Below are 17301 nucleotides of genomic sequence, written 5' to 3'. Positions count from 1 at the left end.
CGCTAGCTAATATCTACTGTCCCAACTCCAAACAGGTGACCTTTTTGAAAGAAACCCTCCTGCAACTCACAACGTTCCAGTCAGGCTTACTTATTCTAGGGGGGGACTTTAACATGGCTCTAGACCCACTTCTTGACACCTCCACAGGCACCTCCTCCCTGCCATTCTCCACATTACGGCAAGTGAAACTTGCTCTGGCCTCTCTCACACTCCACAATACCTGGTGCATCTTGAACTCAAGGGGGAGAGATTACACGTTTTTCTCGTTTTAGCATAATCATTATTCAAGGTTGGATTACCTTTTCATACATCAGGCAGAATGATGCAACAATAGAAAACATGTTACATTCAGATCATCATCCGATCACACTGACTTTACGTTTTCCACAGAGGGAAACATCAACCAAGATCTGGAGACTGGACACCTCCCTTCTTGCAGATCCTGGGGACTTGGAGGCCATCAAACAGACCATTAGTGACTACTTTCGCCAAAACGACACTCCGGATGTGTCACCCATGATCCAGTGGGAGGCGCATAAGTGTGTCATAAGAAGTCATTTATTGGCCATTGCAGCAAGGAAAAAGAAGGAACATCAAACCTTAATTCGAGAGCTATCTAACAAAATAACTCTGCTGGAAGCGCAACACAAATGTTCACTGGGTCTTAAAGTAGCGACAGAACTAGTTGAAACACAAGTGCTCCTACTAGAAGAATTACTCAAAAGGGCAAGGAAACGGCGGATGCTGCTATCACAAAAATTGTTCTATGAACAGAGCAATATACCCGGCAGGCTTTTATTGAGGTTTATGCAGAACAGAACTCTTGCCACCACAGTTAACCGAGTAGTTGACACCCAAGGGGGGATTCATTCGAAAAATGAGGACATTGCCAGGCATTTCCACACCTTTTATAGTAAATTATATGACCTGAACTCACATGAGAATAGCACTGGCTGGGGACGCATGATGGGATTTAATGCAAGATTTTCTTAGCAAACATAGCCCTCGTGCACTCTCTACCTCTGATTGGCAGGCTCTGGAAGCGCCGCTATCTTCAGAGGAATAGATTGAGGCCCTAAAGACCATGAAACCCGGCAAATGCCTGGGACCAGATGTTTTTTCGGCACAATATTACAAAAGCTTTTCAGACCTTCTGATGCCAGGTTTTCTTAAGGCCTTTAATGCACTTGCCAATGCCCCTTGGCAATATCTCTGTGTTACCTAAGGAGAATAAGTATCCCACAAACGTAGCAAACTACAGACCTATCTCCCTTTTGAATGTGGACGTCAAACTGTTCTCCAAGATCCTGGCATCCAGATTGTCTTACCATGTGCTGGCTTGGGTGGGTTTGGATCAGGTTGGATTTGTTTCTGGCAGAGAGGCCAGGGACAATACCATTAAAGCTCTAAATTTGCACCACTGGCTCACCTCAACCTAAAGAGAGGGATTCTTCCTGGCAATGGATGCAGAGAAGGCGTTCGACCGTGTGGCCTGGGATTACATGGATGCTGTCCTGGAAGCTCTAGGCCTGGGAAGGTGTGTGAGGGCCTTGGTGTATGAGGGCCTGTTGGTTGTATACCAATCCCACGGCCAGGGTGCAGGTTATTGGCCATCTGTCGAACGCCTTCTCCATCCACAATGGAACCAGGCAGGGGTGTCCTCTTTCCCCCTTGCTGTACATCCTTACTCTGGAACCCCTGTTGCGTTGTATTTGAGCAAATCCAAACATAAAAGGAATTGAAGTCCACCAACAGGTATACAAAATTGCCGCCTTTGCGGATGATATTTTGCTCTTCCTTTCATCCCCACTCACGTCTCTGCCCAATCTGATGCCGGTTCTAGAACAGTTCAAAACTATATCAAATCTGAAAATTAACTACTCAAAGTCCTTTGCACTTAACATTTCCTTACCCCCTTAGTACAACTCTGCCAAGCGAACTTCCCTTTCCACTGGAAAAAGGATGCTATCACCTACTTGGGTATCCAGCTTTCGTGTAGACTGAAAGACCTATATGAAAAAATTTCCTGTCAGAGCTCAAAAATATACAACAAGACCTCCGCAAATGGGAGACACCCACTGTCTCTTGGTTTAGTAGGACCTCAATACTTAAGATGACGGTTCTCCCCCGGATACTATATAAAATGCAGACCATACCGATCCATCTACCAACTTCTTTTTTTGCGTCCTACAGGAGGATGTACAGGGCCTTCCTTTGGGGAGCCAAAGCAGCTCAAATTTGGTGGGCAAAACTGGTTCTACCGAAATCTGGGGGTGGGATAGGTCTGCCGGATCTCCAGAGGTATTACTGGGCTGTTCACCTAGCTAGGGTGGTTGATTGGAGACTACATGCAAGATGTAAGGGCTGGGTGCTGCTCGAGCAATTGATCTCAGCACAGGAGCTACACCTAATCCCCTGGTTTTCCAAAGAACACAGAACACCTCTCCTACAAACATATCCGCTCATTGGGGCAACACTTCAGGCGTTTGATAGGGCCTGCAAAACGCATGCAATATCAGCCAAAGAGTGTGCGATCACACCTATTAAAGGTAATACTTTTCCCCCGGGAATGTCCAAGGCGTTTTTGTCGGCAGAGTGGCCATACCCAGAAATGCAGGCCAAACACTTCTATTCAAGGGGTAGGTTCCTCAGGCAGGGAGAACTCGCCGCTCTGTCCAATACTAAATCTTTCCCCTTCTGGGCCTACATACAACTAAAACACTACTTGGACAATGCGGCGAACAGAGGAAGCTTCACAAAGCCCCCCACTATCTTCGAGTCGCTCTGTTCTAGCTTGTCTCCCCAGAGCCATGTAATCTCAGTGCTCTACGCTTCCATGTTCAAGGAACCATATTCTTTGTTGCGCTCAGAGCATGTGTTCTGGGAGACTGAGCCGGGCATGATGATTGAGGATACCAGCTGGGATCGTGTCCACCTGTACATTCATAAAGGCTCCTTGAATGTTCACACGCAGGCTATAAAATTAAAACGAGATGGTATAAGACTCCGGATCTACTTCACAAATTCATGCCGACAGTGTCAGATCGCTGCTGGAGATGTGAGCAAGAGCTGGGCACTTTTCTCCATATATGGTGGAAATGCTCAAGGATCTGGCCCTACTGGTGAAAGGTGCACGATATTACGACTGCGATTTCCTCTCTTCCATTGGAGTTCTCACCGGCACAGTACCTCCTTCCAAAATATCACCCAAAAGATATAACAAGTCATTGGCCATGCATATGATTAATGCTGCCAGACTTTGCCTGCCGGTTCATTGGCGGTCAAAGTCTCCCCCTTCAATGAAAGAATGGGCATCACGCATTAACCATATAGCAACGATGGAGGAGCTGATACACATCACTGAAGACAGAGTTTCCAGCTTTCCAGCTACCTGGGCTAACTGGTTTGATTTTCAAACTTCTCAGCAATACCAGGAACTGATACAGGACAACACTTAAGTCACAACCCTTTACTCTTGCTACACCTTTTACTATATTCCTAAAGCGTTCTGCATTGGAGGTCTCGGGTGGTGCATTTGGTGGCGAGTGGAGAGGGTAGCCGGTGGTTTTCCACCCCCTCTCCTAACAGGCTCTCATATTCATCCCCTCTTCTTTTTTTTTTTTTGTCTTTCTCTTTCTTTCTCTCTTCATTGTCCTTTCTTTTCTCTCCCCTTCCTAACCATGGCAACAGATGGGGGGGTATGGGGTGGGGGCGGACTTGGGGGTCTGCCCACTTCTCCGTTATCCACATAGCATATGGAATAATCTGATCCTAAATTTAGGTAATCGGGTAGAATCAGTCTCCTGGGTTACTCTGACGAGGCTACAGATAAGAGAGATAACAATTCCAGTAATGGATATGTAGTCACGTCCTCTAGCAGAATATATGACTGTATATGTCAGGCACTTAAGAGGAATTTCATATAGGATATATGATCAAGGGTTCTGTTATTATTAGTGTACTGATGTATATTATTTTTTGTTTAAACCCTGTCTTGCTTCGCAGATATCTCTACAAAGCTGTCCTATGTATTATTTGTTAAAAAATTGTTTAATAAGAATTTTTGTGGAAAAAAAAAAAAAAAAAAAACATGATAACCCTGGGAAGTTCTTATATGCTTCAAGAATTATTTCAAGATGCTGGAATAAACTACTGCATAATTCCGGATGTCGTTCACCCAACACGTTAGAAAAAATAGCCAGTTTTTAAATGTGCATGGAGCAGATTTTTTTCTTATCAAAGTTTTTCAGCATCTTTTTTATCCAAGAGATTTTCTTTAAACGGCAAAAGAGAAAGGAGATCAATATAATCGCCTTTCCAAATCTTATTTTTTATAGCAGGCATCAAATGGGAACCAAGCGGAGAAATCTGACAGGCAATGGCTTCTTTTAAACAACTTTCAGGAACCGTAAGTTGTGTCGGATGCGATATTGGTAAAACATGAACATCTTCAACCGGTGGAGCATGCGCAAGTGGCCCATAATCAGTATTAGGCAAAGACCTTGCAAGCAAACCAGCAGGAAGACATATTATCAGCTAAAGAAGCAAAAGAGGACATCCACATTAACAAAGCATTCAATTGACCAGACTCACCACTAGGTGCCACAGGTGACACAGATGGTGCTGTAACCACAGGCCTGGAAGACCCTTGTAAGTCACCTGAGATATTCTGTCCAATAGGCACGGAACCAGAAGGGGGAGCTGTAGGAAAGTAAATGTTACATACGTTATCACAAAATGATAAATCTATATTTTGTGGCAAAGCTGTTCCATGTAATGAAGGATTAATAGCTTGAGAAGGCAAACAGGGATATAAGGTGTCACCATGTAAATTAGACAATAGAGTAGAAGAAGGAAAAACATCAGAGAAGAAAGATTCAGCAAAAGGAGCAGGATTAGGGGGATTAATACTTTCATCCCTTTGTTCAGGTACAACAGGGAATAAAGAGGAAATCTGATTCAAAGGATCTTTCAATTTACCTTTGCTTTTTTTATTAGGATGAGGTCCCTGGGATTTAATCCGGCAGACCGGCTTCATTTGTGTAGATCGCTCGGTGCCAGTGGCCACTGCGCATGTGCCGATTTCCAACGGAGGCTCCAGGACAGACACTGAAACGGGATGATTCACGGACGACGTCATCAAAGGTGGAGCTGAGTCACCGTCAATCACTTTAGAAGCCCATGAAACATTAGGAGGATGAACCGGAGAAGGGGCCATAGGAGGAATTGACAAACCGGATGGGCCCGGACAAGAAGGAGGAATTGCCGATTGCTGTGGAGGAGAGAGAGGGAAAGGAGAAGGAGGGGAAAAAAGAAACTAGAGGAGTCACAGTTGAAAGGCAGAGACACATCCAGGAATCCCTGTCAGGAAAAGAGGCCCGTTCAAACATCTGACGCAGTAAATTTTCCATGATGAGGCGACCAACACAGACGATGCATCTTCTTGAACTGCTGCCGTTATTCTGAGGACCGTTAAATTTCTTCTTTCTTCTCTTAGGTTCCTCTAGTCACCTGACCTTCTCAGAAGCTTCCAGAAGTTTTAAATAAAGTTTTTTGTTGACAGGTAAGTAACCAATTAACCACTTCAGCCCCGGACCATTTGGCTGGCCAAAGACCAGAGCGTTTTTTGCGATTTGGCACTGTGTCACTTTAACTGACAATTGTGCGGTCGTGCGATGTGGCTCCCAAACAAAATTGACATCCTTTTTTTCCCCACAAATAGAGCTTTCTTTTGGTGGTATTTGATCACCTCTGCGGTTTTTATTTTATAAACAAAAAAGAGCGACAATTTTGAAAAAAAAACATTATTTTTTACTTTTTACTATATTAACTATCCCCAAAAAGTATATAAAAAACATTTTTTTTCCTCAGTTTAGTCCAATATGTATTCTTCTACATATTTTTGGTAAAAAAAAAATCGTAATAAGCGTTTATTGATTGGTTTGTGCAAAAGTTATAGCTTCTACAAAATAGGAGATAGTTTTATGGCATTTTTATTAATACTTTTATTTTTTACAAGTAATGGTGGCAATCTGCGATTTTTATCATGATTGCCAAAATTATGGTGGACAGATTGGACACTTTTGGCGCTATTTTGGGACCATTCACATTTATACAGTGATCAGTACGATTAAAAATGTACTGATTACTGTGTAAATGTGACTGGCAGTAAAGGGGTTAACCAGTAGGGGGCACTGCAGGGGTGTATCCTAGGGATGTGTTCTAACTGTGGGGGGGATGGGCTATATGTGACACAACACTGATCACCGCTCCCGATCACAGAATGGGGAAATGCTTGTTTACATCAGAATTTCCTTGTTCTTCCTCTCTGTGAGACGATCATGGGTATCCCTGCGGACATCGAGTCCGTGGGACCCGCGATCACACTCACGGAGCTCGTGGCGAGCGTGCGCGCCCACGATGCCGCGTCTTAAAGGGCAATGTACAGGTACGGTAATATGCCTGTATGTGCCATTCTGCCGATGTATATCGGCGTGAGCAGGTCGGCAAGGTGTTAAATAAATTTAAATTTAACTGCCTTTTCAGTCCCTGTTCCATTAGGCAGTTGTTGCTATTGAGCTTTTCCTGTCTTTCATTCATTTTCTTTATTAGGCTTATTTCTTCCATTTTCACCTGGTGATCGAGCCAGTAAGTCTGTTGCTTTTCAAAAGAAAGTAGAATGCATTAATTACAGAGATGAGACAAACCATTTAGCACTAGCAGGGGTGCTTACAATGGGCAGATTTTATTTACTGTATTTATGTAAAACCTTTATCACAAAAGGAAAAAAAGGAATAAAAAACCTTCAGCAATTGATTATAAAGTATTAGTTGGAGTTTTGTTAGTGTATTTAAATCTGCTAGCACATCTAACACTCCCCTACCCCAGAGTGACAACACTTCTGTCCAAAGGTGCCCCCTGTGTTGATCCTTCCAGAATAGGGGGACTGTAATACAAAAGGCCACAAATACCAAAAAAGCCTAAAAAAAGAATCTAAAATTGGTAAGCTTCGATATATTACATTTTTGGTTTTGGGTTTAGTACCGCTTTAACCGCTTCCGGACCAGCCGCCGCAGTTTTACTGTGGCAGGTTGGCTCCTCTGCGCAAAACCACGTAACTATACGTCGACTTCTTGGGGTCGGGATAGCAGGTACATGCGATCGTGAGCTGGAGACACAGAACAGGAATGAGTGTGTGTAAACACACACTTCCTTGTTCTGTTCTGACAGGAGTGACAGATCGTGTGTTCTTATTAACTAGGAACCACGATCTGTCACTTCCTGTAGTTAGTCCCTCCCCCTTCAGTTAGAATCACCTCCCAGGGAACACAGTTAACCCCTTCACTGCCCCCCCAGTGTTAACCCCTTCACTGCCAGTGACATTTTTACAGTAATCAATGCATTTTTAATCGCACTGATCGCTGTATTAATGCCAATGGTTCCAAAAATGTGTCAAAATTGCCATAATGTTGCAGTCACGATAAAAATCACAGATCGCTGCCATTACTAGTAAAAAGAAATAAAAAAATAAAAATGCTATAAATATATCCTGTATTTTGTAGACGCTATAACTTTTGCGCAAACCAATCAATATACGCTTATTGCAATTTTTTTTTTTTACCAAAAATATATAGAAAAATATATATTGGCCTACACTTTGTTTGGGTACAACGTTGCACGACCGCGCAATTGTCAGCTAAAGCGACGCAGTGCTGAATTGCAAAAAGTGCTCTGGTCAGGAAGGGGGTAAATTCTTCTGGGGCTGAAGTGGTTAAGTAGGTTTGGGTTGGAGTGCATTAGAGTGCAAAGTTGGGGGATATATATGTGTTTAGATGTGTACACAGTGCATGACTTTTAATACAAACAGTATAAATGATGTTTGAGTTGAACAGAACACACTGAAGTCTGAATTACACATTCCCCTTCCAATTGAATGAGTGACTGAATGACAATAGATAATGTATATTCATGGGAGCTCTACTGATCTATGTCCTCAACCTGTGGCTTCAATTTTCCTTGAAACATGGATCAAGCAACACATCCAGAATACATTCCAGGCTGTCAAGCTTTGCACTTCTTATTGTTGTTCATGACAGTCTTGAGCCAGTCATAATACAGCAATGACTTCTTTCAAATGTTAAAGTTTATGGTTTGTTGCTGAACTGAAAGAATCTAAATTTAACTTCTTTTATAAGTGCAATTCTTCAGGAATATATGCTCCTGACTATGCACATGTATTAACAAGGAGCCAAGGGATTAGGCTGGGTGAAAAGTCATGTACAAGGCATCCGTTTGGTCTCTTATTTCTCAAGCTTTTCTTTTTTCGTTTGTCTTTGAACTGCTTTGTAATGTTACCACATATGGGATTTTATTTTAAATAGTAAATAAAAGGAAAATGGTGCTGTTAGATGAATAGCATGATCATTTAATGTGTCAATCATGCTATCACCTCTGTTTGAATTCTGACTTCTATGGCAAATCTGATTATTGGACATTGTACAACCCCTGCAAGTTCTGCATACAAAATATGTCTTAGTATATGAAAAATATATTAAAGGAGTTGTAAACCCTCAAGGATTTTCACCTTAACCACTTGCCGACCACCACACAACGATGTACGTCGGCAGAATGGCATGGGCAGGCATAAGGGCTTACCTGTACGTCCCTGCCTGCCCGCGGGTTTGATTGGACCCCCCCCCAGCGATACGTGCTGAGGGGGAGGCCATCTATTCGTGGCCACCCCCTCGTGATCGCTCCTGACAAATTAAATGCTTCCTCTGCCTCTGTAATGTAAACAGTGGCAGAGAAAGTGATGTCATCTCTCCTCGTGAAGCCTTTTCGTTCAGGCTTCTGAGGAGAGAAGGCATCAAGTAAGTGCACCAAACACTACACTTACAGTAGAACACTCTAGGCACACATTTCAGCCCCCTGTCACAGTGACAACAATAGCAGTTTTTTTTTTTCTGATTATTGCATTGGTGTTATTTGTGACAGTTATAAGTGGTAGGGCAGTTAGTGTTGGGCCCCTTTAGGTCTAGGGTACCCCCCCCAACCCCACCTAATAAAGGTTTAACCCCGTGATCACCTCCTGTCGCCAGTGTCACTAAGCAATCGTTTTTCTGATCGTTGGATTAGTGTCACAGGTGACGCTAGTTAGGGAGGTAAGTATTTAGGTTCGCCATCAGGTTTTAACCCCCTGATTGCCTCCTAGTTAACCCTTTCACCAGTGATCACCGTATAACTGTTACGGGTGATGCTGGTTAGTTAGTTTGTTTTTTATAGTTTCAGGGCACCCGCTGTTTATTACCTAATAAAGGTTTAACCCCCGGCGGTGATATAAGTTAAGATTTAGGGTCAGATAGGGTCTGCGTTGCCCCAGGCAGCGTCAGGTTAGTGCCAGTACCGCTGACACCCACGCACGCAGCATACACCTCCCTTAGTGGTATAGTATCTGAACGAATCAATATCTGATCCGATTAGATCTATACTAGCGTCCCCGGCAGTTTAGGGTTCCCAAAAATGCAGTGTTAGCGGGGTCAGCCCGGATACCTGCTAGCACCTGCATTTTGCCCCTCCGCCCACCCCAGCCCACCCAAGTTCAGTATCAATTGATCACTGTCATTTACAAAACACTAAACACATAACTGCAGCGTTCGCAGAGTCAGGCCTGATCCCTGCGATCACTAAAAGTTTTTTTGGTAGTGTTTTGATACAGTCGCTAACAGTCTAGGAGCTTTTTTACCTGTGAGTCTCACTAGTGTACCACTAAATTTAGAGCCCAAAATGGCAAATCGAAGGTACACTAGTGAAGAGGCTTACACGTTCCTGAGCATGACAGATAGTGAAGAGGAAGTCACTCATCTGTCAGATTCAGGCTCAGAATACGAACCTGTAGCGGCTCCATGACAGATAGCTCTGACGACGGAGTTGTGGTCCCTGCCAAGGTCAGGCGTACCAGACCCCATCTTCTTCTGCTGTTGAGGTGCAAGAACCGCAGGGCTCTCGTATGGAGCACAGAAGTACTAGCGCTGCTATTCCTTCTGGTGAACTGGCAAGCACCAGCAGCCTAGTACACCCTGGTCATACATCCAGCACTGCAGTAAAACGTGGTGACGTGGCGAGTCCTATAAGTGCAGTTCAAGCTGGTGGGGTGGCAAGCACAAGTAGTGTCCCACTGCCACCAAGTAGACAAAGACAGGCCTGTTGTGCCCATAGTGTCCTTCCTGCAGAATTTGCCAATCCTAATTGGGAACCCACCACTTCTGCAGCACCCGTACTTCCCCCATTCACTGGCCAACCCGGCATTCAGGTGGAAACAGTTGATTTTCCGCCACTCAATTTCTATTCGCTGTTTTCCACCGAAGACCTCTATAGATCTATTGTGGACCAAAGCAGTTCAAGCTAGTGAGGTGGCAAGCACAAGTAGCGTCCCGCTGCCACCAAGAAGACAAAGACAGGCCCATCGTGCCCATAGTGCCCTTCCTGCAGAATTCGCCAAACCTAATTGGGAACCCACCACTTGTGCAGCACCCGTACTTCCCCCATTCACTGGCCAACCCGTCATTCAGGTGGAAAGTTAATTTTACGTAACTTGATTTCTATTCGCTGTTTTTCACCGTAGATCTCTATAGATCTATTGTGGACCAAGGCTATTTGTATCCTGGTCAACACATCGCCACTATTCCCCAGTCCTCCCTTGCCAGAGATTGGAGACCAATTACGGTCTCCGAATTTAAGACCTTTCTGGGCCTATCCCTCAACATGGGCATAGGTAAAATGAGTATGTTGCGATCATATTGGTCCACTGACCCAATGTACCATATGCCCATGTTCTCTGCTTCCATGCCAGAGCAGAATTTGCGGTTCATGCACTTCAACAACAATGAACTCTGTCGTCCTTGTGGAGACCCTGGATACGATCGGCTCTACAAACTTCGGCCCCTCGTAAACCACTTCAACCAACGTTTTGCAGACTTGTTTACTCTCCATCAAGTTGTCTGCGTTGATGAGTCCCTGATTATGTTTTCTGGCCACTTGTCATTCAATCAGTACCTTCCCAGCAAGCGTGCCAGATACGGGGTCCAGATTTATAAGCTCTGTGACAGGGCCACAGGCTATACATGTAGTTTTATGGTTTACGAGAGAAGAGATAGCCACGTAGAGCCTACAAACTGCCCTGACTACATAGGAAGCGCTGGCAAGATTGTGTGGGACTTGGTGCCATCCTTATTTGGAAAGAAGTACCACTTATATGTGGACAATTATTACACGAGCGTGCCACTTTTTAGTCACCTTTTTGATCATCAGATTAGAGCATGTAGCACCGTGCGATCTAATGGCCAGGGCCTTCCCCAGTGGCTTGTAGATTCCTGTCTTAGGCTGGGGGTGAGAGCCTGCTTGAAGTGTAATAACTTGCTCGCTATAAAGTGGGGGGATAATAAGAATGTTTTCGTTCTTACCTCCCTTCATGCAGACACGAAGGTCCAAATTACTTCAGCGACTGGTATTGTGGAGAAACCCCTCTGTGTCCATGAATATAACCAAAATATGTGAGGGGTGGATCTCAACGACCAGTTGGCGCCATACCAATTTGCCCGTAAGGCCAGACGCTGGTATAAAAAAGTGTCTGTTTATTTATTTCAATTGGCTTTGCTGAACGCTCATGTGCTATACAGAGCTTCAGGACGGACTGGATCCTTCCTTTAATTCTAGGAAGAGATCGTCAGAGCCCTTCTGTTTCCACCTCACCATCCCCAACCAAATGCAGTAAGCTGGCTGCATAAGAGGCATTTTACTTATGTCCTCCCGAGTACCCCTACCCAACAAACCCCCCAAAGAAAATAACGTGTCTGCAGAAAGTGCGGATATAGGCATGACACTTGCTATTATTGTCCCTCCTGTCCTGACAATCCTGATCTTTGCATTGGTGAATGTTTTGAATGCTACCATACACTAGTTGAGTTTTAGTGTAGGATACAGCATTGCACAGACTAGGCACACTTTCACAGGGTCTCCCAAGATGCCATCGCATTTTGAGAGACCCGAACCTGGAACCGGTTACAGTTACAAAAGTTAGTTACAAAAAAAGTGAAAAAAATAAAAAAAAGGTAAAAAATAAAATAAAATAAAAAAACAAAAATATTTGTCGTTTTATTGTTCTCTCTCTATATATTCTCTCTATTGTTCTGATCTTTTTTTACTGTATTCTATTCTGCAATGTTTTATTGTTATCATGTTTTATCCTGTTTGCTTTTCAGGTATGTAATTTTTTTATACTTTACTGTTTACTGTGTTTTCTTGTTAACCGTTTTTTTGTTTTCAGGTACGCCATTCAGCTGCAGCACGGATTTATTTATCTTGACAGCAACAGCGTTTGCTCCCACGATACATAAAGCCTTGACTCCAGCGCTGTCGGAGGTGATTTCACCACCACAGTTACATACTTCAGCATATATGCCGAAGCATGGGGGCAGCAGGGGCGGAGGAGTGATTTGCTCCTAACTTTTGCGGGTGGATGCCCCCATGCTTCGACATATATATATTTTAGGCACAGGTTGCGTTAAAAAATGTTTTATTTTTTACTGTTTTTTTTGTATTTGCTTTGCAGGTTTGGTAAGTCTTACTGTTATACTGTAATGTTACTTTGTTTTATTGTTAATCATCATTTACTTAGCAGGTACACCATTCAGTTGCAGCACAGATTTATTTATCTTGACAGCAACAGCGTTTGCTCCCATGATACATAAAGCCGTGACTCCAGCACTGTAGGAGGTGATTTCACTACCACAGTTAAAAAAAGGACCATATATGCCGAGGCATATATAAACGGTGCATGAATGCCCATCATTAGAAGTGGGTGGATGAAGGGAGGTATTCTAATGGTGGGCATACCCACCGATCATTCTCTTTTTTTTGTTCAGCCCACAGGCTGCATAAAAAAAAAAAAGATTACAATATATGCCCAACAAGGACCAGCAACGTACTTGTATGTTGCTGGACTTTGAGTGGTTATACCAGAATGATGCCTGTGGGTTTAGGTATCATCTTGGTATCACTTTTCAGCCAGCGGTCGGCTTTCACAAGCAATCCTAGTGGATAATTAGCCTCTAGACTGCTTTTACAAGCAGTGGGAGGGAATGTCCCCCCGCACCATCTTCCATGGTTTTCTCTGGCTCTCCTGTCCCAACAGGGAACCTGAGAATGCAGCTGGTGGTTCCACCAGCTGACCATAGAGCTGATCAGAGACCAGAACATGCTATCATAGGGGATATTTACATTCCCTGAGATAACAATAAAAATGATGAAAAAATAACTGAAAGGAACAGTTTAAAAATAAAATAAAAAAGCAAAATAAATAATTAAAAAAAAAAACCCTGTCCCCCCTCTGCTCTCACGCAAAGGCAAATGCAAGTGTCGGTCTGGCGTCATATGTAAACAGCAATTGCACCATGCATGTAGGTATCACCATGAAGGTCAGATCGAGGGCAGTCATTTTAGCAGTAGACCTCCTCCATAAATCTAAAGTGGTAACCTGTAAAGGCATTTAAAAGCTTTTAAAAATGTATGTAGTTTGTCGCCGCTGCACGTTTGTGGGCAATTTTAAAGCATGTCGTGTTTGGTATCTATGTACTTGGCCTAAGATCATCTTTTTTATTACATCAAACATTTGGGCAATATAGTGTGTTTTAGTGCATTAAAATTAAAAAAAATAGTTTTTTCCAAAAAAAAAGCGTTTGAAAATTTGCTGCGCAAATACTGTGTGAAAAAAAAATTAAACACCCACCATTTTAATCTGTAGGTCCTTTGCTTTAAAAAAATATATAATGTTTGGGGGTTCAAAGTAATTTTCTTGCAAAAAAAAAAATGTTTTCATGTAAAAAAAAAAGTGTCAGAAAGGGCTTTGATTTCAAGTGGTTAGAAGAGTGGGTGATGTGTGACATAAGCTTCTAAATGTCCTGCATAAAATGCCAGGACAGTTTAAACCCCCCCCCCCCCAAATTACCCCATTTTGGAAAGTAGACATACCAAGCTATTTTCTGAGAGTCATGTCGAGTCCATGGAATATTTTATATTTTGACACAAGTTGCGGAAAGTTGTCACTAAATGATATATTGCTCAAACATGCCATGGGCATATGTGAAATTACACCCCAAAATACATTCTGTTGCTTCTCCTGAGTACGGGAATACCACATGTGTGAGACTTTTTGGGAGCCTAGCCGCGTACGGGACCCCGAAAACCAATCACCGCCTTCTGGCTTTCTAATGCCCTGTACACACGGTCGGATTTTCCAACGGAAAATGTGCGATCAGAGCTTGTTGTCGGAAATTCCGACCGTGTGTGGGCTCCATCTGACTTTTTTCATCGGATTTTCCGACACACAAAGTTTGAGAGCAGGCTATAAAATTTTTCGACAACAAAATCCAAACGTGTCAATTCCGACGTGTGTGGACAATTCCGACGCACAAAGTGCCACGCATGCTCTGAAGAAATTCCGAGACGGAACTGCTCGGTTTGGTAAACTTAGCGTTCGGAATGGATATAGCACTTTTGTCAGGCTGCAATATTTTAAATAGTTTAATGCAGCGCACTCTGTTTTTCTTTATAATGCGAGAAGAATGGAGTAGTTTTGCTGCTCATATTCACACAGAGTTATCACAAACTTCTTTCTTTATTATTTAGCATGATTTCATCAATATATTTTGATTTGTCACATCCGACAAAAAAGATATATATTTTATTTCTTTTGGTTTGTATTTTTTTCAAGCCTGATTTTTTTTTTTTTTGTTTTTACTCCCGAATATTTTTGGGTGTGTTTTGTGTGTCAAGTTACCACAACACCATTATTATCTTATATTATTTAATCTCAGGGGGGTTGCTTGGTGTTGGTGTCTCTTGTTAATTTCACATTGTATTTTTGAAATGTACCTGCCTCCTCACAAACAAACTGTCCTTTTTGAATGAAAACACACATAGGCGAGTATAATTGAAACAAAAATTCCTTTATTAAGGGCTCAGAACCAAACAAGGAGGAAGGCAACACTGGATAAACATCAGAAATTGGTGAAGCCTTTGACCCCCAGGGCACACATCAATTATTTTACTGCAAAATTGGTGGCCTGAGGAGTCCATATATAAGGGAGTGCAGTCTGGTCCAGAAGTCCAAGAGAATCACGAACAGCTGCAGATGACATGTATGTCCCCAGGCTGTGGTCATACAAGAGCCTGCATCTTTGGCCAGACCAGACTGAACCCAGGTCATCACTCTCTGGTCTTCCTTACATGCTTCCTTCCCGGCTGTGGCTCTGGTGGTGGAGTTATGGCAGGAGGAGGAGGAGGACCTGGAGGAGGAGGAGGAGGACCATGGGTGAGCTGACAAATGTGGCTTTCACATGTGCGTTGGCCCCTCAACCCCTTATTTGGAGCTTCTAAAATTACAAACTCACATAAGAGGCGTTGGCCCTCCTCCATTTGCATCATTTTGCATGCAGTTAGCTCAGCAAAATCCTCTTCCACACTATGGGGTGTTCTGAGGGCCTCAGTAGCCTTCCAAAATAGGCCTATTGCTGCCTCCTCCAGGTTACTTCTCTTCCTGTCACTTTTTCTTTGAAGGCGGAGGGGAGGGACCTGGGTATCGGCCAGCCTGCTTGGCCTGGCCACCTCCTGGCTGAGACTTCCCTGTGTATGAAAAAGGGACATCATTTTAGTTTTTGGATCATCAATCACAATCAGAAATTAGTACTCCAAACTAACATCTATTTAACATCATTGATTGGACAACCAGAAATATTTTGAAGAATGCTATACCTGGCTCAAGCTGGGCTCCTCAACATGTTGCTACCTGGAAGGCCCAGGTTGGGCATCAGAAACCTCAGCTGGGGGGGAAGGAAGCGTGGAAGGAAGAGTGGAGAGTGCTGGCCTGGGTTCTGTCTGACCTGCCAGAAAATGCAGTCTGTCACAGTACCACAGCCTGGGAACATAAATGTCATCTGCAGCTCCTGATCTCTGGGAATCCTGGACCTTCTTGCGCTCCCTTAGATAAGTGCTTCTCATGCCACCAATTAGGATCTTCAAATAGGTGATATCTGCCGTGGGGACCACCGGCTTCACAAATTGCAGCAAATTATCCAGCGCTGCCTTCCTCTTTGTTTGGTCCTTATATTCAGGGTGGTTTACCTGACATAGACAGGGCAGCTCCCTGAACATATCTATGAAGATTGGCATAAAGTCATGATCATTGACTAGATCCATTTTCTCTGCAAGACACAACACAAGACAAACCCTAATGTCATCCTAAAGTCTTCTAAACTTGTCCAAATACAGGCCTCAATCTAGAAGCAGTATAGTCCCAATTTGAAATCTTAGCTTCGTTATCAAGAGTGGCGCCTCCGATACTCCTTCCTCCGCTCACAGATCGTACGTAGTACGCATGCGTGTTATGCTTTACATATACTGCGTATGCGTGAAACTCCACCCGCCCCTGATGTTCTTTCTAGTCTATTCCCCACCCCTTCTCGTTTGGCGCAGTGGGGGAAGAGCATATGGCGGAGACAGAGCAGGTGCATACTAATTACAGCAACGAGGAGGAGCAGGAGGAAAGCCCGGAGCCAGAAATGTCACGATCCCGGAGGAGACTATTTAAGGCCTCAAATATGTCCTTTTGGGAGATGTTGGAGATGGTCGACATCCTGAAGAGGGCCGACTATGACGGGAAGTATGGACCTTACCCCAACCCAAATGTCAGAAAGGCCAAGATCATGACGAAAATGGTCAAGAGTCTGCACCGGAATTTCGGGGTACGACGATCGAAAGATCAACTGAGGAAGCGGTGGTCAGACCTCAAATTAAGGGAGCACGATCAGTATAGAAGGATCAGGAGAGTGCTGCAAAAAAGTAAGTAGTTTTCCTGTGTTACTCATCTTTATTTTTATTACGTTTGTGCTGCTCCATGTGCTTTTAAAATGGCAACTTTCATGTTCATGGGCACATTGTTCGTTCATTGGAAACATTGTTCGTTCGGCATAGAAAACACCATGTTTTGGCCATAGGCATTTGAATACATTTTTGCTAGCCTACTTCTCTTAAAATAATTTGGGTGTGTAGATGGGTTGGTAACTAGAATGAAATGCAAACTAGATTCTGTGTAAGGAGAGGACACTCAGCAGCTGTTTACACATCTGGACGCTGGAGTACTAGTGTGGGACACAAGAACACCCTTTTTATTAGGGGGTCCACACAGGTGCTCCAGTGTATACTATAGGGGTGTCTCCATCTGAGAAGCTTGTACAAAACAGGTAAGTA

This window comes from Aquarana catesbeiana, linkage group LG05, assembly GCF_042186555.1.
Source record: "Aquarana catesbeiana isolate 2022-GZ linkage group LG05, ASM4218655v1, whole genome shotgun sequence".
In the NCBI taxonomy this organism is placed as follows: Eukaryota; Metazoa; Chordata; class Amphibia; order Anura; family Ranidae; genus Aquarana; species Aquarana catesbeiana.
Note: the sequence above shows the minus strand (reverse complement) of the source record.